This window comes from Crocodylus porosus, unplaced genomic scaffold (assembly GCF_001723895.1).
Source record: "Crocodylus porosus isolate Cpor-Errol unplaced genomic scaffold, CroPor_comp1, whole genome shotgun sequence".
NCBI classification, from domain to species: Eukaryota; Metazoa; Chordata; order Crocodylia; family Crocodylidae; genus Crocodylus; species Crocodylus porosus.
The window spans coordinates 12,051,497-12,075,548 of NW_017728931.1; the positions used below are offsets into that span (position 1 = coordinate 12,051,497).

General features: G+C 42.5%; 1 long non-coding RNA gene across 1 annotated transcript in view; it reads right to left on the reverse strand.

The window, feature by feature from the left end:
* Positions 1-12,235, reverse strand: part of LOC109316045 — a 16,755-nt gene extending 4,520 nt beyond the window's left edge. Inside the window, exons 1-2 of the long non-coding RNA XR_002102644.1 lie at positions 12,224-12,235; positions 2,017-2,019 (exon numbers count right to left, since the gene is read on the reverse strand). This is a non-coding gene — a long non-coding RNA (uncharacterized LOC109316045). The remainder of the gene's footprint in view (positions 1-2,016; positions 2,020-12,223) is intronic.
* Positions 12,236-24,052: the final 11,817 nt, after the last annotated feature.

Genomic DNA, 24,052 nt, shown 5'->3' on the forward strand with positions numbered 1-24,052 from the left:
CTGTAGGTATGGTGCTGGTTCTTCCTCCCCAGGTGCATCACCTTGCCCTTGTCAGTGTTGACTCCTATCCTGTTCTCATCCACCCGCCCCTGTAACCTGTCTAGGTCCGATTGTAGCCAATTCCTTCTTTCTAGCGTGCCCACATCCCCCCACATCTTAGTGTCATTACCAAACTAAATGGAACAGTGGTTTTGAGTTGAAACTAAATTTGAAATGAAACACAGTTCCATCAAAATGGCAAAACGCAGGTCAAAAGGAAATGGTGCCATTTCACACAGCCCTACTTTCTAGCCCTCAAGCAACAGCACCCTTCACTTCAAAGGAGCAGGTGACAATCGCTGTCTTGAAGGTGATCACCCCCAGCAGTCTCCAATATATAGACAAGCAGTTCAGCACAGGCGAGAACATCCTGGATAACTGCTTCATCTGCCTCATCAACCTGCCTGCTTCTCTGGGCCAGACAGTGTGGGCACCCATGAATATGTGGGGGAGGTAGCTCCAGGGGCAAGAGGGAAACCCAAAGTGGAAGGGCAGGGGGATTCTTACCTTTCAGTCCTCTACATCCCTGGTGGCTTGAATGCGCAACTACTCCAAACTTGATATAGCACTAACATGCATCAACATTTGTGTGGCTCAGTGTGATGTGCAACAAAGCCCTTAGATCAGTCTAAGTGTAATATCTCTACATGAACATAAAGCAGAATAGGATTTAGTCCCAAACATTTACTCATAAAAGACTGTCTTGAACAATTTTTCTTCTTTCCTACATTTCAGACAGACTGCTCTTATGTTAGTCCCATAAATAAATATCCTAGATAATCCTTCAACATACAATAACATATGATAAATTATTACAGGGAAGTCTCTATACCAATAACAGATTCTATCACATATGACCAATGCATTCAAAGAAATAAAAAAGCATGTGACCAATGTGCCCGTAGAAGACACCACAACATTGAATATCAGCCAAAAGCTGCTTGTATTAAGATAATAACCAAGAATTATATGCAGAATGTCCTTGGCAAAATGTCACATAAGTAACACATTTTAGAAGATAATTATCAATTTGATATTATGAAGAGGAATCAGATTATTTGAGTAAATTACTGATAGACCTTACAGCCACTTTGCCCAACTCCACAAGTGATAAAAAGAAAGGGTCAAGCCTATTAACATGTATAAATTTAGTCTGCCAAGTAAAAGACATCCTGTGTTTCAAAATTAGCATGAATATCTATTTCCCAGGTGCGAAATTGCCCAATACAGCCCTAATCCTGCTAACACTGGCACAATTGTTTATCTTTACTTCTACAAGTAATCCCAAGGAAGTTAAGGCAATTACTTAGAAGAGTAAGGTTAACCATGCATGTGTTTGTAGGACTGGAGACAAAGTTTTTAAACACTCGGCATGTAAGGTAACATGGTGTTGCTTATAGCTGCACTTAAGAACAATTACTTGTTCCAATATATTTTTTCTTAATGTTTTCCAGATGCACAGAATTTAGACACATTTCCCAAGCTGCATTTATGCTCATTGGTTGGTTGCTGGACACTTAGTGTGCAAAACATACTGGAAACAAATAGAGGGAGTTCAGAGGAAAACAGCAAAATGAATCAAGAGGCTAGAGGCACTAGCATATGAGTGAAGATTAAACAAGCTAATAGCATAGCTAAGTCACAACTAAGGGGGTGGAATAGCTATGCAGAAATATGGAACTCAGTGAATATAGAAATTGGAATTATTCAGCATGTTACAGCACAATAAGACAGGCTCTTGAAGAGTGGAATGTAATAGTGTCTCCATTCTTTGGAATCTTTCAAATGGAAATGGTAAAAAGAAGTCCAATTCTCATTTCAGAGATGAAATTTTAAAGCATTTTTAATTGAAGTGTCTTAAGTTTTAAGAACAAAACTTAAGCAACATTTTCTTTTTGATTTTGTTGTTATTTTGATTGTTTTTTCTGGTTACTTTAATTTCTTTTTGGTTTTGAAAACAACTGTTTTTACATTCACCTTCTCTCACTCTTTTTGTGTTTCTAAACGCCATTTTCCAGTAGAAAGGGGTATGCACGTGTGTGTGAATGTATATGTGCATAGAGGAGAGGGAAAGGGAAGGGAGGGGTTGTAGAAAAAGAATGGGAAAAATAGAAAAAAGGCAAATATTTTTAATTTTTGAAAAGCAAAAGCTAAATGCAACCCAAATTAGAACAACATTTTTAAAAGACTTGACTTTTTTCATAAAGGCTTAGTCCTTTTTGTAAATGCATTTTGAAGATTATTCTGCACTCATACTCAAGCCTAGATTATTTTGTTTATCAGGGTTCATCCCTCTGGATCCTAGCAGCTCAACTCTGATTCTGGCTTGAATTCCAAATAGCTGACAACTCAGTCAGGCTACTAATGGAGGAGGCAGACTGACTCAGAGTCACCCAGCTCCACTCGACAACAATTCTTAGCCCGCTCTATACCCAGAACAGTATAAATCACCCTGTGTACACTGGCACACTGGTACACTGGCACGGTGCAGTGAAATGCCACATAGCTCCATCTCTTCCCCACAACCCACTGATATAGGAGGGAAAGTAGTGAGTCAGTAGAACCTGCTTTCCTTCCCATACTACAATTTGTGGTACAGGCAGCTGCACAGCAGGAATGAGGGAGCATCTCTGAACTACCATACTGGGTCATGATTCAGCCTCATGACTACACTTGCCTATACAACCAATGTGACCTCAACAAAAAATTTTTGCACAGTTTATTTACTGAAACACCTACCTCATGAATAATTTAAGCCAAAGAAAGAAATGAGACAGACGAGAGACTGGGGGGGTGGGGCAGTGTCAAAATATTTAATAAATGGAGAGTTCCCACATAGAGAGTAATGGTGAGAAATACTAGATACAGAACTCATGGGTCACTGAGGTCAGTCTCCCACTGTCCCAGGCATCCTCATTATAAAATCCTGTTAATACATTTATCAGGCTACATCTTAAAATTGGTAAGGTGTCTTTACCTCCACTGCTCCTATTAGGATATTGCTCCAAAAACCCATTTCACTAAGGGTTAGAAATGTTCCACTTTCTGGCCTAAATTTATTTACTGCCAGTTTATCCTAGCTTGCTCTTATACCACCATTTTCTTTTATGTTAAATCTCTCTTTTCTTTCCCTGGTGTTTGTTTAATTGCTTTTATCTTTTTGATGTCAGAGGATGCGTTTCCATGCATTTGATGTCAGAGGATACGGCAATGTTGCTATGGCACCGCGCTTTATTGCTTCTTTTTGGAAGTACTGAAGCATGGCACAGTAACTGCCTGTGCTGCGCTTTGTGCGCACAGCACACAGTTAGATTTTGCTGCTATTTTGCCATACTGGTGCACTAAAATGGGGGAGCGTGCCACTACAGCAAAGTAGCTGCTAATCATGTGTAGACTCATGTGATCACTACATCGCCATAGCACGCTATATGGTAACGTAGCGTATCGCTTCAGCAACAGAGGGCAACATGTAAATGTACTATCTGTATTTTATTCTCTTTTTAACTATCCTGTATAATGTCATGAGGAGTTTGGCAGGGGTGCTTTGTAGTTGTTATACTATTATTAACATTTATAATCCCTGCATGACAGAGCTGCGTCTCATGCCGGCCCACCCACCTGTTTCAATGAAGCACTCTGCCCCGTCTTGCCTGCCATGACTTTGCTGTTCCTGTAACTGGTGGTAAATACGGAAGACTGCCCATTACATACCTCAGTGCCAGAGGGCACTACTTGCAGCTCTGAACCTCTCCTACACTGCAGTCCATGCCTTGCAGATGGCATCCATGGTGTCATTATGCTCCCAGCCTAAAGCCAGGCCACACTTAGCCTCACTGTCAGGCCTCTTTCATATACACATTCAGACTACCCTCCCCTCACTAGGGAGTCTCATGTTCCATCCCCTCTCACAGGGTCGCTCTCTTGCATCAACATTTGTTCTGCCCTGCTTCCTCTTCAAGCAGCCCCCATAGACCATAGACTTTATCTGGATCATGTCTTGGATGCCAAATGTACAGTCTCTTGGGCCTCTCCCATGACTCTGACCTCGATAGTGGCCAGCCAAATTCCTGACCTGGGCCAAGCTTACCCTGGCCCCTCCCAGGGAAGCTTTACATAAACATATACTGGGCCCCCAGCCCCACGTACTTGACTCCCAGCCCTCTAGTTCCCCTTCTCTGAGACTCCACACTTCCCTCAGCTTGTTCTCCAGGGGTTGGCCCATGTTCTGCCCTTCAGGCTGTCCCACAGCCCTACTCAGCCCTCTTCCGGGCCTTCACTACCACCCAGTTTCTGGGGTTACACATCTATCCCCTCCTTCAGGACTCCAGGGTTTCCCTCTTCTGTGGAGGTTCAGGTGGCCACAGCCATGTCTGGCCTCACCTGGGTCTTACACCCTCTTTGGGCTCAGATGCCCATAACTGTGCCTGGCCCCCTTGTACCCACAGTCTTGTGGGAGCTATGGGCTAAGGGCCCCGATTCACCTTTCACTGGGGTGGTAACTTGCCTGGCATTTCCTGGGGACTGCTATGCCACCAGGAGCCCCATCCATCCCTGGTAGGGTGTGGTTTTAGGTCACATCCAAGACCAGGAGCCTCCAAACCATCCCCATAAGCGCCTGCCTTTACCTCCAAGATGTTCCTGCTGCAGCTCATCCAGGCAATGTTGCTGCCTGGGCTGACAGCAGCAAATTGCTGTGTTTATACAAGAAGCCAGTGTTTTAAAATGGCAGCCATAATCAAGCACCTGCTGGCTGCTTGACTCAGCCCATAAAGTGGCAGGCACTGTAAGTGCATTGCCATGCCCTGATAAAGACTTTCCTCTATCAGAGACTATGAAAATCTGTCCTATCATGATGTTAGCACTTGAACCAAGTAATCAAATCCAAAAGCCAGATCCTGATCCGTTACAGCAGAGTTATATCAATGTAACTGTATTGAGGCCTATGGGGTTTCATCAGAATTACACTGAAAGCAGAGACTAGCCCTTTGACTTTATAGTAGAAGATAGATATATACTATTAAGAAGGCTAATACTATTTGTAATAGGTCTCATGGGTAGGCCACGCCAGCACCTGGTGCCCTCTGTGGTCTGACTCATAAGCTAGCTCTCTCTTAGTACCACCTTACTTCCAGTATCTCACCTGACATGCCTTTGATGTTATCCTTTGGTTTATTGAGGAGGCCTCAGCTCCCAGGCACTGGCCCATACTTGGCTGCAGGCCTTTCTAGGGCTCCAGTTTCACTCTATCAGCCTCAGCCTCCTTAGCTTGAGTCTAGCTCCTGGTGCTGAGAGTGGGCAGTGCCTTCCAGGCACCCCATCTATTGCCTCCTCCTCCTCCCCCAACCCACATAGTCACAATCTGGTCCTCCAGTTCAACGCAAACAAAAAAAACCCCAGCCTAACTGGTCCTAACACAAATATAAACCCCTTCAGGTCTCCAGGTCTTCTCCTGGGCTGGCTTGACTCCAGTCTCTGTCCAGCTCTACTGGAAGCTGGATGTCCTGCAGCAGTCAAAACTATACTGCCTTCCCACTGCCCAGAGGCTAGGTTTATATGCCCTAAGCTCAGCCCCCTTCTAGTCATGTGACCCTGTCTCCTATACCCAGAGCCCAAGTGCTGTTAATTCTAGGGCTGCCTGCCTGCCCTTTTCTGTCCCTGGCTCAACTCACCTGAGCAGCTACTACTTTCTGTCACTTCTTTCCTTAGGTTTCCTACATTTCCCTGTCCTCTTCCTAGTAACAGGGGCATGGGTTTCTTTTTACACTATTTAAACATGACTGAGGGAGCCAAGTAATTTTAAAGCTTAGCCATTATCGTGTGTTCTAAAACCTCAGGAATCTAAATTATGTTATTGTTATTACTCCTCTAACTGCTTAGAACTTGTTGTGTGTCTAATTATATGATCATGGTTTTATCGTCTAAGATGACTTGACTTGGATTTTCCCTATTTGTAAGGGTTCTAGATCTACTGCATACTTTTCTATCCCTTCTCTCCTTTTATCTGCCACTTCTCCACCAAGGAGTTTGTATCAAATGGTAAAAATATATTGTCTGCATCATTTATCTGGTTAAGGAATTATAATTCTCATGACAGGACTGAGATGCCTATAATAGTTGGATTAACATCAAGTACATAAAAGTGTTTATGTGAATATAATTGTTCTAGTCATATTTTGAAATGTTGATGGCTTATGCTGAAATGTTAAAATAGCCCCTCCCATAATAACCTGGTAGAAGCATTTCCCTTGCTGGAACACAGATGCCTGATGTGTTCACTGAGTTTAGAACCACGTCTCAGGAGGAGACAGCCAACATTAAGATGTTCAGATGCTAAAGTCTTTCCGCATTTCCATTTCTGTACAACTTTAAGTTTACTGAATCAACTAACACCTAATTACATCTGGGATAAAGTAACATAAATTACTGAGTTATCTGTCTTCTAGTTACCTGGGCATCCTGTGGTTACAAGGAATAAGGGAGAATGTTACGTATATAGTTAGAACAGAAGAGGAGGAAGTGTATACCTTCAAGCTCATTAATGAGATCTTCAACTGAGGTCAGCCCAGCAGAAAATACCAGTGCATCTCAGTAACAGAAGAGGCTGCCTGTGCATCCAAAGTGTGTCCAAAGTGTTCTGACAGCAGCCTGCCCTACTGTTTAGATATATCATGAAAAACTGAGCCGTAAGGGAGAGAACATTGCAGAGTGAACTTTGTATCCATTTTTGGCTTCATCTTGAATTATGCAATTACAGTGACTTCTTAGAGAGGAAGCTTTCCTTTTTTACTAATATGCTGCAGTATTCCTGGAAGGATGCCAACATGTCAATTTAACTATCCTCTTAAAGTGAAATGGACTGTGGTATTTTCAAGTCACAACATCAGCTTCAGTCTTTCTGGAATGTGTGCTAAAGTCTCACCACTGAAAACAATGCCTCACATTAAGCGTATCACCCTTCTATTGACACTCTTTTCCTTCTGTGGCAAAGAAATCTCAGCTTTACTCTTCATTCTTATACCCCATTTCTCAGACTCACAGAGAAAGGCTATGAAAAAATATACAGTAATATAAAATGTGAAATTCTCATGACCCCGCTTTAGTAAATATAAAGACAACTGCATATATCAGGGGCATTTTAATGGCAGATTTTGAAATTCTGGCTTCCATTCTGTGCATGCAGATTGTAGGGGTAATTTTGCACTCATAACTATTTGCAAGTGAAGTTTAGAAATAATAGATGTCCAAGGGCCTCATCTTTAATGTGCAAGTAAATTTATACATTTCAGTAGCCCAAATGAAGTCAATGGAGATTTGGCCTGGGATGACTCAGGATCATAGGAAAGCTTGGTTGGAAAAGACCTCATAAGGTCATCAAGTCCAGCTCCCCACTTAAGGCAGAATCATCCCTGACTAAACCATCCCAGTCAAGTGTCTGTCTAACCTGCTCTTGAAAATTTTCAGGAATGGAAATTTCAGTTTCCCTAAGTAGCCTGTTTTAACGCCTGACCACACTCACAGTCAGAAAGTTCCTCTTAGTCTCCAAACTAAACTTCTGCTGTAGGTTGAGTCTTTTCTTCTCCAGTCTAAATAAACCCAGTTCTTTCAACCTTTCCTCAGAAATCAAGCTTCCTAAGCCCCTAATACTTTTGTCACTCTCTGCTGTACTCTTTCCAATCTATCCACATCTTTCTTGAAGTATGAAGCCCAACACTAGAAATAGTTGAAGCCTCACCAGTGCTGAAAGTAGAAAAATAACTTCCCTTGATTTGCAAGTGACACTCCTGTTAATACAACCTAGGAAGTTGTTGGCTTTTTTTGCAACAAGAATACGCTGTTTGATCATATTGAGGTGATGGTCCAATGCAACCCCTAGGTCCTACTTTGCAGGACTGTAGCCTAGCCAGTCATTCACCAGTTTGTATTTGTGCATGCAGTTATTCCATCCCAAGTGTAGGACTGTATTTCTCTTTGACGAATTTCATCTGGCTAATTATGGACCACTTTTCCAGTCTATCCAGGTCATTCTTGAACCTAGCCCTACCCTCCAGAGTGTCTGCAACCGCACTCAACTTGGTGTCATCCACAAATTTGTTAAGCATGTGCTCAATCCTATTATCCAAATCATTAGTAAAGATGTTAAACTATCCCAGACATGGGACAGAACCCTGGGGAACCTCTCTTTGATAGCTCCTCCCAACTAGACAGTAACTCCATGATGACTACTTATTGAGTACAATGATACAACCAGTTATGTTACCACCGAATGTCATAGGAGGCAATGTCAAAAGCCTTGATAAAGCCAAGTTATATCACAACCACTGTTCTCCCCCCATTCATAGAGCCTGTCACCTTTACCACAGAAGGAAAACAGGTTTGACTGGCATGACTTGCTCTTGGTGATTCCAAACCGGCTGTTCCCTATTAACCTGTTCTCCTCTAGATATTTCAAAATAGGTTCCTTGAGGACCTGCTTCATGATCTATCCAGTTATTGAGGTCAGGCTAGCTCATCTGTAATTCCCCAGATCCTTCTCCTTCTCAAAAAGATGGGCACTATATCTTCCCTTTTCCAATCATCCAGGACCTCAAGCAACCTCCTCCATAAGTTCTCTAAGAAGATAGCGGATGACTGAAATTACCTCAGCCAAGTCCTTCTGTACCTTAGCTCTAGCCCATCTGGTCCTGCTGACTTGAAAGCACCTAGCTTCTCTAAGTAAACCCTAACTTGTCCTTCCATGACTGTTGGCTGTTTGTTAACTAGGCTGTTTGTCTTCTTCCCTATCTTTGCTGTCACCTGTACCTGTCAGCTGGTACATAACCGTATTTATAAAGACTGAAGTAAAATAAACAGTACAAAAAGTGCAAAAAAACAAACAGCTTCTCATCCTTCTGTAAGGGACCGATGGTTTCTTTGGTTTTCCTCTTATATTTGATATACTTATAGAATTCCTTTTTATTTTCGTTCATGTCCCTTGGCAGCTGCATCTCAAATCATGTGATAGTCTTATATTCTTCCCTAGTAATATGACAAAGTTTCCACTTTTTATAGGATAGCTTTCTGAGTCATTGAAAAGGTTTCTGTCTAGCCAGTCTGGTCTCCTGTTGCACTTACCATTCTTTCATCACATCAGGATAGTTTGTTCCTGTGTCCTTAAAAGGGCCCCTTTAAAGTAAGGACACATCCAGCTCACCTGAACAACTTTTCCCTCAGTCTTTCCTCTCAGCAGTTCCCTACACTTCTTGAAGTCTGCTTTTTTGAAGTCCAATGTCTTTATTCTGCTGATCTCCTTCATTCCTCTCCTTAAATCTTAATCAAGACATTGTGGGTGTTTATACATGTGCTCCACGGTTGAGGGGGTGCACTTTAACTGGAGCGCTCTAGTTAAAGCTCCCCCAGCGTCATGTGTACTCAGCATATTGCATCTTAAAATGATGGCAAGGGCGCTTTAACTAAAGATCATTGACTGAGCTTCAGTTAAAGTGTTTCTGATGCCATTTTAAAATGCAGGGATGCTAAATACATGTCCCAGGAGGCTGCTGGAGTACACTGATTAACATGCTCCAGCAGACTCAATTAATTGAGCCTGTTCTGACACATGCTAGTTAGCACACATCAGAGCAGAGCTCTGTCACATGTATAGGTGCCCTATGAGTCAAGTAATCGGTATATATAGAAGTGTTTCAAACCCAGGCCTACTGTACAGTATTGCTTATGTACACGAAATCAGATACTTAAACATGCAAGCAATCATAATATGTATGCATTTTCATGAGAAGAAAAGCACATAAAAGCCTGACTGAAAAGAGGGGCCTAATGAGAGCAAAATACAGCGTCACAGGGCGGGGTCCCAGGAGCGGCCATGATCTCTCCTAGCGCCCCCTACCGTGCCAAGATGGTGATCAAGCACCCTCGTTCTCGCCCGTCATGTCTTTGATGGTATCTGTTTTATTAGGGAGGCTGCCTTTTGTCCTCCTTGGCACAGTACCCCAGGCATACTCCCACCTGTACCCTGTTTACAGATAATTCAGGGTACTCCCACCACAGGGCTATATGTGGCTCCTACCACCCCTAATACCACGTCCCAAGCCTCTCAGATATACCGGACGTTGTTGAGTCAGTTACTATTGCCTGTGCCCTCGCGGACGGTTTCTGGGCTTGTCTTCCACTTGTGGCCCTCACTGGGGCCCTTTTCCACACCCTCCCCCTCCCTGGGGCTTAACACAATACTCTCGTCCTCTCTGGGGCTTCTATTCCTGTATGCCCTCCCTGGGGCCTAACACGAGCACCCTCTGGGCTTCTTGCCGGTGCCCACACTGGTGCTCCTCCCAATTGGGCTCAGGCAGCCTCAGCCTTACCTGGCCTGAGATCCAGACTGCTGTGCCCTCTCTGGCACCAGGAACCCCCACGCTGTTGGGGCACTCCTATGAGGCCTCCTCCAACCCCTCATAGCCTCACCCAGTCCTCCAGCATAATAACAAACAACAAACAAACAGAATAACACAAGCCAACTGACTATTACTCAAATGAAGTCTCCTGGCTAAAACATGACTAAATCATCCGGTAGCTTATCCTCCCAAATTCCTACCAGGGTTTTCTCCACGCGTTCTCCTCACACGGGAGCTGTTCCTGGCCATTGGGTTTCTTTCACTGCCTGCTCCAACAGAGCTCCAACTTCTTCAACTACCAGAGGGGAACTGACTCTGGTCTCAGCCTGGCTTGTTTATATAGGCCAGGCCCTGCCCCCTTCCGGTCAGCTGACCGGCTGCAGTTGCCCCGGCAACCGGCGCCTGTACCTTTTCTAGGAGCAGGCACTTCAGTGCCCTGCGACACAGCTCCCCCCTTAAATTCATAACCCCCTAGGAGCAGGGCACGGGAGTGTCCTGCAACATACAGATTTCATGCTAAATCATTAGAGGCCTTTATCAGGCAAAAATCCAGTTGATTGACAGTTCATGCCTTGATTAACAATACATTAATCTGATTCTGCATAGCATTTTGAAAACAGAGGTCTTAGCATGGACTTTATTTGAACTCACTGTCTTTTATAGGTGAATGTTCATTGTTTCTTTCTCCTTGCAATGCACACGTTTGCATTACATTCTAAGAAAAATATTATTTTTAGCATTTTTTCATTTTCTAACCAAAAAAAAAAATTCAACAAGCCCTCCATCATCTACTACCTTTTCCCCCATGCACAGAAGGCAATCATGTACTTTTAATGCAAATTGTTTTTATTTTTGAATAAGGGAAAACAAAGAAACCAAAGGAACAAAAAGAAAAGCCTTAATGAAAGTGCATAGTGTGTGAAGCTTCTCTGGTAATGGCTTCATTCATCTTGCCTCAACAAATGACTACTGCCCTTGCATACACCAAAATCCTACAGTGTAAAGGAGACAAACAAGTAAATTAGCTAACTGAACTGTACCTTCAATAACCAAGTTAGCACATGTAAACAATGTCAATGTTGCTAATTCTCATCACTCTATTATGGAAGTCTCATAATATTTGTATAGTCTCTAAAATCCCAACCCCTGGACATAGGTAATAAAGGAACATCTCATTTTTATTTTTTGAAGTATGTTTCCTGATCTTATGGTCAAAACTTAAACCTTAAAACCACAATTCGCATGCAAAAAAAAAAAGAAAAAGAAAAAGAAAAAAGAAAATATGTACTATTAAATTTTAAGTCAAAATCATGATTTTGGGAGACATTCTGAATGTTTGGGGTTCAAAATGATATGTAGATATGAATTTACCATTTTACCCAACTCTATCAACCCTTTCCAAATTGAGTTGGTCTCAGATACAAAGCTGGGCAGAAAATGTTTTTTCTCTCCCACAATGCTGTCAAAATTAAAAAAAAAAAATTCCAGTCTGCATGAGGAGAAATAAAATGGAAATGTTTCATAAAACACCTGAAAGAACCCAAAACAGGTAACAGGCTAGTGTCTAGAGCACAGAATTCTGAGGGACTCAAGGTATCTACAAAGTTTTATGGTTCCCCAGTCTGGATAACCCCAAACATATCCTGCCTACTCACTCCTGCATAGGTGTAGTGTTGCTGGACTTTGCAGCTGCATACAATACAGTATGGCAAGGTGCCCTCCTTCTAAAGCTGTCAAGAGTACTTCCAAGCTGGGTTGTTATTGACACACTCCTTTGTAACAGATGATGCAGAGTCCACGTTGGGCAGGGGATAAGCACATGGAGGAGACAGGCTGATGGACTTCCACTGGACTCAGTGCTGGCCCCAACCGTGTTCAACTTGCATACAAATGATCTACCAACAACCACATTCTGCAAGTTCATCTATGCTGATGACATCTGCTGCACCACTCAAGCTCCATCTTTCTGCACTCCAGACCAGACCCTGAATGAAGATGTGACAAACCTGGCAGGTTACTGCATCACATGGCAGCTCAATCCAAGTCCTGCGAAAACTGTATCCAGTGTATTCCATCTCCACACTGCCAGTGCCAAAAAAGAACTTAAAATGTATATAGGTGGTCAGAGACTAAAGCATGATCCCTCCCCAGCATACCTCAAAGTGTCTTTAGGCAGAACCCTGACTTTTTGGGAATATCTAAAGAGAACAGCAGCAAAGGTCAAATCCCAAAACAACTTGCTAGCCAACCTTGCTGGATCAATGTGGGGAGCTGCAGACACAATACTCCAGACCTCAGTTCTTGCAGCAGACTACTGTGCACCTGTCTGGCAAAGGTCATCACATACACATCTTGTTGACCCTCAGCCGAATGCAACCATGTGTATCATAACTGGAACCCTCCACTCAACTCCGTTCCCTTGGCTTCCCATCCTTGCAAATGTCACTCCCCCATACTTCCCTTGATTGACAATGACCTGAAAGTTGGCCAAAACCATCCATGCTGTACCTTACCTACCACTCTGATGACCTGTTCAATCCATTCAAGGCCTGTCTTTCTTCACAACACCCCTTATGGAACAACCTCCCCGGACCTGGATCTGTCTGCAGATGCCCTCTGGATCAAGGAATGGGAATCACGGGAAGTCACAAAAAAGTTCCTTGTGAGAAACCCCATTTGTCAACCTGCTGGCTTTGAACTATCACAGGAAGTGTGGTCCCTGCTAAACAGGTTCAGGACAGGCCAAGACCCCTGTGCAGCCAACCTTCACTGCTGGGGCCTCAGTGCTAACCCACTGTGCACTTATGGAAAGATACAAATAATGTCGCACATCACCAGGGAGTGTTTCCTATACAAACCAAGAGGTGGATTAATAACTTTGAACTAAACTAAAAAGAGACTATTGCTTGGCTTTATGGATTTGCGTTTACTAAATAAATAATAAATACTCCTACATACGTGTTCTAAACCTAGAAGCATGCTGGCAAGGTCACTCAGGGTTTACCCCTAGGCACTGCTCTCAAACACAGGCACCCTGGCACATGGAGAACATTTTACCCATCAGTGAAATATAATTACTCCAGGACTAGCACCTGGTAACTCAAAGATTGTACAGCATTAGTCCTCCACAGCTAAGGGCTGGGAATTACAAATAACTTAATTCAGAAGGATTTCAGATAGGTGAAAAAAGAAAATAGGCAAGATGGGCTAGCAGAGTTTATCTAAAACACTTGGACTAATACTCCTATTTTCAGAAAAATTGTTGTGGGTTTATTATTGACAAGACACCAACACCACAGTTCGATGTGTCATACATGGAAGATAAAAGAGTCAGCCACAGACCAATGCTCTATAACCACATGCAGAACCACTGACTTAAAAATAAGCCCAAAGGATTATTATCATAGTCACACTTTTAAAAAAGTTTTAGGGAAAGAAGACAAGATTTTAGTAATTCAAGAAACTTGTTGTATACATATAAACAGACATTGAAAAAGGGGGAAGGAAAGACCCCTTTTAACCCTCAGCTCCCTGCCTCCAAGCTCTCACACCTCCTGTGTTTGTAAAGCTGCATATGGGAGTTCTGAGATGAGGAAAATGGCCAAGTTGCCTGTGTTTATAGATAGGAAATCTTTACAGGGCTGGTCTGTTCTTTTTCCATTCTGACTTATTTTTAGAACATATGGAGGACCAATTTCTGCACCAGGATTTTCATGTATGGCTGCAACAGAATAATTTTCACTTTTTAAAATCATTTTTAATCACTTACAACACACATGTACATCCACACATTATATACAGAATTCACTTCCTTCTACTGCCTCTCTTAAAAGGCATTGTGAAAAAATCAACAAGGATGAGATATGCAAGCTGTTGCATTTGAAACTTTGTAATTAAGACAATATTTTGTTGGCTCACTCACTTTTTCTTTAAAATAGTCCTAGATAATAATTTAATAGTTAAATTGCAACTACTTGTTATCTCTTCAAGTGTGTTTTAAAATCCTGAGCTTTTTAAACTTCTTTGAGCAAAGAATGTATTTAATAAGAAATACACTAAGAGGCCAAAATCTCACTGTTGAAACTAAATAGCTTCACAAACTTCTATAGAGATATGTCATTTTACAATGACTAGGGAGTCTGGTCCAGAGTGTTTAACATATATATATATGTATGTATGTGTGTGTGTGTGTGTGTGTATATATATATATATATATGTATGTATATTGCTGAAAAAGTATATAGAAAAGAATTCAATAGTTTACACAAGAATATTTGCTCAAATTGAAAAAAAAAAAATTTGCTTCAATTATGTTCATGTTCTTCTTGAGATCACTTTCCACAAAATTCTAACAGGTGAGTTACCTGTTCATGGGAACACAAGATATTTTCATTTAATGTGTAAGCATATTGACCCAAAGTGAGTCTATGCATATAAATATTTAGACAATTGATCTGTCCTCACAGTTCTGCCTCTACAATTTAGGAGTAAAAACAGTGCCATATAACAGATGTATCAAGGAAAAACTAACCAAAACAACACAGCCCCAATGCTGAAACTTGAATTATATATCTAACAAACTGCTTGTGAACAACCTTCACAGAATATACTCCATGCACAATTTTGATTAATTCATAAATCTGAGAAACCAGATGATGCTAATTAGCAATGTGTGAACAGAAAGATGGGCTAAATTTTAATGAAATTACTGACTCATGTATACAAAGGCCTCCCTTGGTAGCTGACTGCATGCTCAAGAGAACTAAGGCTCCTTTATCTTGCTATTCCCAAGGGAACAGGGCACTGAAAGAGGGAAGACATTTGCTCCTCATACAAACATCAGCCTGTAGAACCAAGCCCCTGAAAGTAGGGGTGAGCAATCCGTTCTGTCCAGAGGGAGACTGGATGTACACCTTGCTGGAGTTATTTAACCCCACCAGTCTTTCCTGCCCAGAGCTGGGGAGCTGGACCTGATGATCTCACCAGGTCCCCTCCAGCCATAAATTTCTGTAAATATGTGAATCTGTGTGAATAGAGCAACCTTGGAATGACTCTGCTTGTATGCTCCCACGTTTCTGCTGAGGCTAGGTATTTCTGCACTGCCTCTTACTTGCAGACATGGTAAAAATGCAACAATCCACCCCCCTGGGGCCATGTTCCATTCTCAGATAAACTGGTAAAAGTCCAGAGAAGCTACACTAATCCCTGGGGAATTCCTCTAGATTTACATCAGCATAACAAAAGGCAGACTTTATCCCAGAAAGGTATATATTACAAATAAACAAAACAGGAAGACTTTGGATGTAAAATTTAATTTCATTCTTTGTTTCTTTTTTTAGTAGAAAGCAGCCCAATCATGTAAGGTACTGAGTACTTCCATGGCTGGCTTCAGTGTCGCTGCTCCTGACTCATATCAGTGAAACAGCAGTATCAGGGCTGGTAAGGGAACTGAATGTACCAATCACCTTAAGGGACTGGGCCTGTGGTTTGTTTACGAGAAGCTGATATAGGGCTGAACATTTTGAGTGGTGATTACACAAACCACTCGTGTGTTTCAGTTTCCATTTCATGTGCCAACAACAACACTGTAATTTGCTTTCGGAATCCAACCTGTAAATGCAAATGGTAAACGGATTCAAGCAGCAGTCAATGAACAGGACTCCTGCCAGAATCAGGGCAGTGCATGCGTTCACTCATGCTGGATTCACTCAGTAGCCAAATTAAGTTTGTCTCTAGTATTTAGTGTAGTTCTGAGATGCTATGTGGAGCCATTGGGAATGCTTTCAGAACTTTGGTGTGGTCCCTCGTGGCAACAGAAACCATTTACTACCTTGTCCCCTTCCCCATCGATATTCAGCTCCACCAACCACAAAGACAATGATGAGCCAGACTTAAAGAATAGTGGTGGAGTAGAACTGGGGAAGCTTCTATTGCAACTGCTAGGTTTAAGATAAAAAAATTGTTTCCCCAGGGCTTTCATACCTGTGTTTTTCAATGGATAAAGGAGATTCCAATGGTTAGGGAGTTAGTCTGGGAGGTATGAGATCAATTCTGTACTCCGCCATAGGTTTCTTACATAAATCTGGGCAAGTCATAGAATCACAGAGAAGTAGGGCTTGGAGAAACCTCCAGAGGTCATCTAGTCCAACCCCTGCTTGAGGCAGGATCACTCCTATTTTAGCTATCCCACACAATCCATAATCTAAACTCTGACACAACACAAGACACAATGCCCTAACCTGCCACAGGTAAAGCAGGAGAACCATGGCAGCCAGTGCCCTGCTTCTTGGGAGCCACTGGGATTTTCAAAAGCACCTAGATATTCTTCAAAGTCTTACAGGGCATGTTTACCTTTACAGACCTAAATACCTTTTAAACATTGGTCTTAGTCTCCTAACTGTAAAATGGAGGTGATAGCACTTCCCTGCCTACCTGCAAAATTAAGGACTATGAGATACTCAGGGCAGAATTCAAAATGCCAGCTAAGGTGCATATGCATCACTTAAACAGTTTTTAGGAAACAAAGTAACTCAAAGGCATCTTATTTCAGCTGCATAATAGCCTCAATTGCACGTTCATGGCTAGACGTCTTATCCAGCTCCAGTTCTGGGTTTCATGACAAACTCTGCCCCTACTCTGCACATTCAGAAGTGGTTCAGTTCTCAATAGTGCTCCTGGGACTCTTAAGTGTATTTATGAGATTCATCTCCATCATGGAATCACAGTACAGCGTAAACCTCCAAAATGGCAGAAAACCAAGAACTTCAACAACTGCCTGCTGGGAGAAGACAATCTGTGTAAACTTCCCAAGTTTTGCCCAACTGCGTAGTAGTTAGAGTATATATTCAGGGAAAGGAAAAACTTAGGGAACAAGGGTGTAGGATCACCTCCCTCTTGACAAGATTTGCACCCTGAACTTCTGTGTCACAAGGCAACAGTCTAACTATCAGAACACAGTCTAGACAGGATCTTCAAGGAGAGCACCTTCCTGCTGTACCTAAGTCACTGGGCAACTAAGGGGCATGGCTTCCTGAAGACAAAAGGAAAACAAGTAAGAGTAAACCTGATTCTGTGAGTAAAAAGGAGAATGCTGCCCTGGCTCAGGGTGAGGAATGCTTCCACTGTAGTTTGTGCATTACAGGGCCATTGGGAAAACTGCATAAGCAGCACCGGGAACAGAGAGTAAATTTCTTATTGCTCCACCTGCATGCTGCTCCACATGCTTGAGACTCCTTCCCCTTGGGGCTAAACTGGATGCCCAGAAGCCTTTGAGTAGTCGTCCCCATTGCAGAGCTTTTTGATCCAGGAGAGGCCCTTTGGAAGACATAGCATAAAATCCCTAACAGGAAAGCCTGTGCTTGTGTTTGGAGAAATAAAAAGATAGCCAGGCGGATTGGTCACATCAATCCTCTAGTTCCTGATCTTTAGCAAAACGAGATCCATACATTCATAATAGCTTTCTCTGGCCCTCTATCAATAGCTCATCCTGCTGTACAGGACACTGGTTCACTCTTTCCAGTCTCAAATCTTTCCTGGAATTAGTGGGCCTTTGTACATGCCACAAGCTTGGCCTTTAAAGTGGCTTAAATGCCCTTTTGCACCACTTTAGTGTGTTGCTGTTACACTGTCAACAGCGTACTCCGCTTTAATGGAGCTGCTGTTTACACTGTTGGCAGCATATTGAACTTTAAATGACTTTGGGATTTAGCAAAATAAAACACCTCCACATTTTTTTAGTTTGCTACCTAATTAGTTTGCTACCTAACAAAGTGCAACAGCCATGGAGGGAAGCACCGGGCCCTGTACAGCTTAGGCTCTACTGAAGAAAAAAAAAGTGGCGAGCCTGATCTTTTTTTTTGTCACCCTGGAGCTTGCTTGCCTGTCTGAGCTGCACAGGGGCCTGGTGCTTCCCTCCACAGCTGCACGGTGGGTGCTGCCTGGGGGGGTGGGGCGCCGCCGTGGAGGGAAGCACCACTACCCCCTCCCTCCCACAGCTCAGGGACCACTCAGCCTGCCAACAGCTCTTCCCCTGACCCCCGCCCCCACCAGAGAGGCAGGTAAGGATCGGGCCTGACCCTTCTGCACATACCACAGGGGGTTACTTCAGTTTAATTCTCCCTAAATTGTAGTAGTGTTTTTAAAAACCCACCACTTCAATTTAAGGAAAATTAAATTGAAGTAAACCCCCATGGCGAATACGAGCAGCCACTCTCAACACAAATCTAGCTTGTACTGCATAGCAGGGTGGAGTGGACATATTAAAGATTAGTGATCCATGTATGTCTTTGTATATGTAATTCTATAAACCTGTGCACTGCATGCCAGAGTCCTCTCCCTCAGGAACTCAAGCAGGGTGGAATGGGATCACACCTAGGCACTTAAGTCCCTTTACACGCCCAAAAGGTAGAATAGGATCTAGATGTAGGTGTTTACATGGATGAAACAGGATGCCTCCCCAATTCTTATCATTCTACGTCAGGAGCTTGACAACAGCTATACAGTAAATGTCTAAATGGGTTAAAAAGAATTTAGCCTTCAGATACTATGGTGATGGGGACCACTTAAAGCCACAGATGAACGTAAACTAAACTCATTTGAATAACAAAATAAATATTGTCTTCAAGATCTAGGGAGACAAACAAGTGTATTAATGAATAGAAAGAGGGATCTGCAATACAAATCCCTACAGTGTTTATAAACACAGGACAGATGGAAATGAATCAGAAAAAGAGGCAGGTAATTTATAGGCTATAATATTCACCTGTTAAAGACCAAAGAAATGTAAATATAGTAATAATGGAAAGGAGTTCAGAGGCCTTTGATTTGGAAATACAGAAATGATGAAGGCTAGATCCTCACCTCGTGTTAATCAGTATCGCTGTATGCAAGCCATCAGAGGTTCATTGCTTCCATCTCAATTTCACTCATTGAATTTGTCTTTGTAACAATTACCTGGTATACTTAAAGGAAGGAAAAAATCTGGAAATATTTTACTGGAAAACAACAGAAAGGTGAAAAAATGGAGCCACATCTTCCCTGATGTAAAGTTATGTAACGTTATCGAAACCCAAGATAAGAATCTGACATAGATAACACAGTCTTTTGGAGACAATTTTTATATAAGTATTTCCAAATATGGGGGTTTTTTGGTTTCCAGGGATAAATGGAATAAAAAGAATAAAAGGGTTAAAAAGAAGTGGTTTTGAGTGAATCATAAATGGAAAAATTAAGTAGTATTAAACATATGTGAGGGATAGTGGGCACGTCTATACAAGACACTATTGCACAGTTGTTACTGCTCATTTATTTAGGACTTGTATTAGCAAGTACAAGATAAATGTGCAGTAACCAGAATTACTGTGCAGTAGTGCCAGCAAACATCTTTAGGTGATGCTACTGCACAGCAGCTTAATAATACCATGCAGTAGCACGTTCACACTGCCCATGCTATGACGCACTACTGCACAATATTTTTCGGGTACTGCGCAAGCCATGTCTCATGTAGAAGCAACAACTGTGAAGAAAGAATAAAAGTAAAAGAGTAGATGTAAGAAAAAGGGTAGATAAAATAACTGGCATATATAATTTTTTTAATGTACATTCCTGTATATATCATATTGCAATTAAATTTTTTCCCACAGATTTAAGTAAATTGTAGCAAAATATTACCACCCCCAATCATGCAGATAATCAGGCACCAAAAGTTTTAAAAGACCATTTATAATGCTTTAAAGACTTTTAAGAACAGCTTGTTAAAAATAGAATTTACATCCCATGAGAAATTACAGTATTTTGAAAATGATTTATACCCAGTATTGACACATATGGAGTCAACAATTGAAAAGAACAGCATTTTTTTATTTGAAGTTTCGCACTTGAATTTCCAAATGGAGTGAAATATTTTAGCACTCCTTAATCAAAATGCTTTGCTTCAATTTGTTAAGCTAAATCAAAATATTTAATTTCAGCTTGATCAACACTTTACCTATCCCCATGCAATCCTGTGCTGGGCCTAATAGAGGCTGCAATTTGGGTTGCTCATGTTACTCTTCTCCTATGTGGGCAGGGCTCCCCAGTTGAACTACATTTCCTAGCATGCACCTTAGTCATGAGGCATCAGTAATGTGCATCTGAGTTTCAAATGGAAGAGTAGGTTCTGGTCACTATACTCCAGCCAGTACACTGGGCCTATGGAGGAGAATACTGGTCTGAGACACCTGAAACTACAGGTCTTCAGAGGTACTGCAGAAGCTGAGGCAGCTAGAGATTAGCAGCCAACTGACCCAAAAACAGCATGTTTCAATTCAGTCAGACAAATCAAACTACTTCAGTTCAGATCAACATGATACAAATAAAATTTGGGTTTTTCCACTGAAAAAAACAGCTTAATCAGAATATTTCTGTGAAAAATTTTGCAGACTGAAAGACTCCCAACCACTCAATTTCACTTGATTTTCATTTTTACTAACACTTTTTTTTAAATGTTGTGAAGCAAAGAGTGGGGAGGGACATGTAAGAGTATAGTAATAGGGACCTACCGAAATTGTGTTTTTGCAATTTTTTGTGGAAAACCCAAAATCAGGTGTTTTGTAATGAAAAATGGAGGGCTCCGCAATTTTGGCAGGCTCTCTACAGGTTGAGGGGTGACGAACTTACCAACAAGCAATGAAGAGGAGGGAATCCCTGCAGCCTTGAAGCACTGAAGCGGGGTGGGAAGGAGGAAGGGGGAGCAAGTCAAAAGTTGAGCCTATGATGTAGGCTCAGTACAGAAACCAGTCCAGGACCATTCCGGGAAGGGAGAGGGTTTTGGTGCCATCTTTTAAGCATCTAGAGGCATACTGCTGCAACACGTCGCAGCCTGAAGGGGACTGAGCAGGGATGAACAAAAAGAAGAAATCCTCCAAGACAGCTAAATATGTTTCAGCTCTGGACCATGTAAGGCAGTATCCTGCAAGAACCTGGCACACTCATGGAGGCAGACTGTTCTGTATCACCTTCAGTGTGACTCTGGGGGGGCAGGTCTACATGTATGAATGCAACACAATAAATGCCAGCACAGTTTGTGCTGAAGTTTATTGTTCCTGGATGCAGTATTTACACATGTACCCAGGACTGCAACACATTGAGCCAGGGCAGCACAGCCCCAACTGGCAAGAGACCTGGGGGGGTCAGCCTGCCAGCCTGGAGCAGCTCCCCCCAGCTCAACATGCTGCGGAGGGGCTGGCTGGGCTACAAAGGTGCTACAGTGAAGGACTAGCTGGCAGGCAGCCCCTGCATTGTGGCACCCTTGTGCACTAGCCCTAGTTACCATTACACCAGTTACCAGTTACACGTGCATTGCATGTAGTAGGGTAGTATTTGTAGAGTACTTGTGTTATGCAGTATTATCCTACTGCAGAGTTAATTTGTTTACTTTAGCCTAATAGGGGCAGATGTGTAGATGGTGACACTTTATTGTGGAACTAGTTAGTCAACTCTGCAGTAAGCATCTTGTGTAGATGCACTCTGGATGTGTTGAGGAAAACCAGGATAGTTTGATACTTAGAGTCCAAGGTCCACACAAAACAAAAGGCTGTTACAGAAGCTGAAGGTCAGAGCAAGAAACAGGAGTCCTTTCTCTTTAAAAGGACCATGGAAAGCAGCATGGCAAAGTAAGAGAAGTGGCATTTTCCCTCATGGAGGCTTCTGCGGCAATGAACATCCTGTTGGAGATACTTAATCATCCTAAATTAAGGGATTACCTGAATAAAAACATGCCAAGTGCTGGTGGTTTTCCATGTGCCAACAAGCTTCACCAATACTATCTCCCTGCGGTGATTGCTTCACATGTACAATCCACAAAGCCTGCACTGGTGGAGTATGAATCTTTCTCCATTGTGACTGATGTGCTGCACATTTTATTTGTACCTGGGAGCTGCACAGACTGGGACCTGCCTGTTTTTCAGACAGAGCTGGTCCACCTCGTATCTGTCAATTTTTCTACCATGTCTCAGGCTGTAGTGAAGGCAATTGTTAACTATGGTTTAGAATTTAACAAGATCTCAGTATTCTTGTCCAATAATGCCATGTACATGTGCATTCTCTGATGTGCTTTCTCTGATGTGCTCCAAGGAATCCTGCCCAACACAGTTCATGTCACCTGCAATGAGCACACTATGTCTTTATTAAGTGACATCTGGCACACGCAGTTCCTTGAGGGTAGCTTGGTATCCTTCTTCAAGACAGTCTTCAAACACTGTCCAGGCTGTAAGATCTGGTGCAGGGAGTCCCTTGCCAGTCAAAGTCGTGACTTACATGGCAGTGTGCCACTGCCACCAGAGCCTGGGCTAACAAGGTGGAATCCGTGGTTCAAAGCAGACAGTTACCATGCCGAGCAAATGTAGCACTACCAGCGGTTTGTGAGTGAAGAGCTGGAAATCACACCTGGCACAGTGCATGCTTAAGCTTCACTTTCTCCTGGAACAGGGAGACATGCAAGATCAAGTGAAGTTTGCAGCAGAATATGCCACCTGGTAATGGAGCTTCTAATGTGGGTTGAAGGCCAGAAGGCTGTGTTCTACCACACACACAACAAACTGATGGATTTGATAAGTTGGGAAGAAGATGATGCAAAAAGCGGTTCGTTTCTTTGAAGGCTCGCAAAGAAATCTCAGACACACACTTATTAGCAGCACAAAAGGTGTATTTGCAAATAGGGTCAGAGCAGAGCCAGAGACTCAGATTACTCCGAACCCCTGAGGAACTTTGCAGCCGGTATTTATCCTTTCCCTCCTGGGCACGTGTGCTGAAACAGGAACTCTTACAGCTCATTTCCGTTTCATACAAACATGTATGTGGTTACATTACTACATTCGTCACATGTATATTATAATTAACTACTTAAGTATTCAGGGTGGAGAAGTAAATATGCATCAGCTAATTGTGCATGCTCAGAAAGTTCTTTAGGTCACCAAGAGTTTAAATCTCCCCCCTTTCAAGGACACAGTCAGTTGAATTCCAGCTTCTGTAATCTGCATGAGAAAGGCTTGGGGGAGCGTGGGGGAGAGAGTGATTTAGTATAAGAAAAACTGTGGCAAGGCTGGCCAAGGAAAAAAGTCCTTGGCAGTGTTTTTTGCTTATCAGGTACGAGATGCAAACTGTGCATTTCTAACAACACTCCATTTCTAACAATATTATAACAATACTCCATTTCTAACAAAGACATGGCATCACAAGAATTTTCAAGCTGTCTTCCTGAAAACCAGTGAAAAAGGAACCTGTTCCAGGCAACAGCTGTGAAGTTGAACAAGTACTACAGATACAACCCATTAGTGCCACCATGGTTCAGACAACTGGCTGTTTCTTTCCTTGGTGCTATTCACATTTTGGACCCCAACCAGGTGCCTGTGCTGAGTTGTGACCCACAGCTACTGAAATCAAACCCTGGATGGCAGAAAAAGCATGAGAATGAACATGCTGCTTACGTGAACTTTGTCAAAGAGTGCCATATGCCTGTGCCTATATTTTGGGACTCTGTCTGTGACTGGTTTCCACATCTGTATGCTCTGGCAAAACACTACCTGACCGTTCCAATGAACTCAGTAAACACTGAGCATGCCATCTCAGTGTACGGACAAGTGTTTACCCCA